Genomic DNA, 3,487 nt, shown 5'->3' with positions numbered 1-3,487 from the left:
AAGTATTGGGCTCAGAGTCAAGACAACAATAACTGTAAATTATCTTATAAACAAAGCAGTTGACCTTTCCTTTGTCAAATCATAATTATAGTTGAATGATATTCTGGGCCATCGTGTGCTCTCTTATGACCACATTTGGATCATGTGAAAGGCCAACGGTATTGTTGGGAGTCAAAATGAGGCCGTCAAAGGTTGCGTTTTCAAAGGATTCAACACTTACTCCTTGAAACATCATATTAGCAGGCCAAGGGAATCTATTTTTTAAGAACATTCACAAAAGAAACATGCCATTGTCTCTGCTTCATTTCTGAACTAAAAGGTGTGTTGGGTTTCATGAATTGCCTTTAGGTATGGTGCGTGGCACCCTCAACACAATGGAAATGTTTGAATAGGCAGAGCGACATTGACCTTGTTTCTGTCCAATCCCAAGAAGGAGACCTGGCTATAAAGGCAACTCCATACATCTCAATAGAATCAAAAAGCTGGAAACAAGCCAACAAAGGACACATTTTAATGTCCCAGTCAAGATATGAACACTGCAAGGAATGCAAAAATGCATCTTCTCAGCTTTTTTCTTTTGGCAATGATGGTCGCAAAGAGCAGTCAATTACAATTAAGTGACTGTGGGTTGAATTTAAGACGCCCAGCATACACTGATATCTCAGTAACTTGCGGCACCAAATCTATTGGTCTGGCTATCCTCATCTGCCCTGCCATTTACACTGGTTACAACGAGTCCCTGCTTATCCTCAACAACATCATGAATGACCCAGCCTGCAAGGGAACCGTGGATAGAAATGTGACTCCACCGGTCTTGAGGTTTGAATTACCCCTCAACACGACCAATTCTTGTGGCAGCCTCTTCAGGACAACCAGCGCTCCAGGCACAGGGATATTTTCTGACTTCTCCAACATCCAGACAGTCAACATCAGCGGGGTGGTCCGATCATATGATCCCACCACAGGGACAGTCACTTACAACACTGAGTTGAAGTATTATTACTCCTGTGCCTATCCCCTAGAGTACCTGATCAACAACACCCTAATTGATGTGTCAGCATCCTCCATTGCAGTGAAGGACAACAATGGTAGTTTCATCAGCACTTTGAGCATGAATCTCTTCAGTGATGTCAATTTCACTTTACCCTTGGTCATTCCAGAACAGGGTCTTGACCTGAGGACGGAAGTCTTTGCCCAAGTCAAGGCCACCAACCTGACCTCCCAGTACAATGTGCTCCTGGACCGATGCTACGCCTCCATTTCTCCTCTACCCACTAACTCCACTTTCTTCAACCTGTTTGTCCCTTGCAACACTGACCTACTAACCGTCATCCATGAGAATGGAAAGAGTCAACACTCCCGTTTCTCCTTCCCGGCCTTCCGCTTCATGAAGCAGCAGAATGAGATGAAGTCCACCTACTTCCTCCACTGCATCACCCGTCTTTGTGAGAAGAGCACCTGCAGTACCTTCATGCAATGTAACAGCAGGAGGAGAAGGGGTGTTGTTCCTGCTACCGAAGATGCAGCAACAGAGTCCAAAACCATCAGTTCCCCTCCTATCACCATCAGAGCAGAGAGCATTGTGGCATTAAAAGAACAGCAGACTGGCATCAAGAACTCAGACACTTCTACAGGTCTTGGGGTGGCAGTGTGTATCCTGGCCTTCGCCTGCATCATTATTATTATTATGGCAGCCATTTTCTACAGGAGACTGAACCACTGTCCCTTTAAATAGTGTGTCCACCTGCTGGTCTCACTACTGTGCAAGAGGCCTGATCTCAGCTTATCATAACTTTTTCACATTTGTTTACATTTGGCAATAGCAAAATCTTGTTGTTACTAAAGAGTGAAAAATGCGTCTTTAGAAAGTTTACGTGAAGAGACAATTAAAGGCTTAGCATGAGTACCAAGTCATATGCAGGCAGGGTAACCCTGGTGCTTTAATCCCTTGATAAGAGCTTGAGAATGGAGGAGCATGTACAATTATAATTTTTTAACAGAGAACCATTCTACTAAATTGATCATACTGAAATGAAATGTATCTGTTTGTCACAAAAAAGAACACATTTGAAAATAAACTTTTGGGTATTATGTTTTAAATGTATCTTATCGCTTTATGCTAATAAAACATTACCACCACCACATCTTTATCAACATCGCCTGCGTCCAGAATTACAGTGTATTCATTGACATATTTATGTTAAGTAAAGATTGAGACATCACCTTTAAAGCTAGGATCTGCAGTTGAAACAATAACAAAGAGTACACCCCTCCGTTTTTTCGTGAATCTGAGGGATGGGCCTGGTTGAAACGTAATCACTAAAATTCATAGAGCTATGGATGCAAAGATTGACCATCCATGATATCACAATTCTAGTTGTATCCATGTTTCGAGGCTGTAGTGTTTGTTTACGTTTGCATTGTTCACAAGCATTGGAGTAACACAAACTTATATTGTGGTTCTGGTGGGGTATGACAGTTGAACTAAAGGCATTTCTAAGTTATATCTTCATGAATCAATGGGCATATACAGATGTAAGATCTTAATTTGATCACTCTGTTGCTGAGAATTTTCCTGCACCGCAGGAAACACATTTGTAGTGTATTCAAGGTTTAGAAAAGAATTCAAAAGTTTGTAATTTCCCCTTTAAAATGTCATTTCCCAAAAATGTGTCAACCCCTACAACAAATGTCCATGAATTATAATTTCACATAGGATCTTAAATTGACCCAATTTGCTAAAGCAGGAAAAATGTATTTTTATTTAACTAGGCAAGTCAGTTAAGAATAAATTATTTTCAATGACGGCCTAGGAACAGTGGGTTAACTGTCTTGTTCAGGTGCAGAAAGACGGATGTTTACCGTGTCAGCTCGGGGATTCAATCTTGCAACCTTTCGGTTACTAGTCCAACACTCTAAACATAAGGCTACCCTGCCGTGCAACAAAAGGAAATAACCGTGCAGCAACAGGAAATGTGAATTATAAATAATGTACATTTTTTGTAGGGGGTTGATACTTTTAAGGCACATTAAGTGGAACTTATACAGGAAAATTCTCAGCAACTAAAGCGTGAACAAATTAATAATTCACATTGTCATTTAGCAGATTCCCTTATCCAGAGCAACTTTAATGCATTCATCTTACAATAGCTAGGTGGGACAACCACATCATACTGAGGAAAAGTGTACTTACATATAGTAGGTACACTTTTCCTCAGTAAAGTAGTTAAAGTCAAAGCTAGAAAAGGACTACCTGGCATGATGACTCCTTGCTGTCATACATATTCTGTCCCCTGCGCTTCATAAAAGCTGGTTATTTTTGTGTTCTTTGGAATTACATTTTGTAGTCTAAATGAATGAAGAACCTCTCTTCTGAGGTTCTGGGGTGGCCAGTAACCGAATGGTTCCTGGGACCATTACCCGAGCCGACAAGGTGACAATCCTGTTGACGTGCCCTTGAGCAAGGCACTTAATCCTAATTTGCTGC

General features: G+C 41.1%; 1 pseudogene; it reads left to right on the top strand.

Moving 5' to 3' along the window:
* Positions 1 to 501: 501 nt before the first annotated feature.
* Positions 502 to 1,925, top strand: LOC110504464 (zona pellucida-like domain-containing protein 1 pseudogene; annotated as a pseudogene).
* The last annotated feature ends 1,562 nt before the right edge of the window (positions 1,926 to 3,487 follow it).

The sequence above is a fragment of the Oncorhynchus mykiss genome, chromosome 3 (genome assembly GCF_057628025.1).
Source record: "Oncorhynchus mykiss isolate SJ-2025 chromosome 3, ASM5762802v1, whole genome shotgun sequence".
In the NCBI taxonomy this organism is placed as follows: domain Eukaryota; kingdom Metazoa; phylum Chordata; class Actinopteri; order Salmoniformes; family Salmonidae; genus Oncorhynchus; species Oncorhynchus mykiss.
The sequence above is the reverse complement of the archived record's forward strand: the minus strand, read 5'-3'. Positions and strand labels throughout refer to the sequence as shown.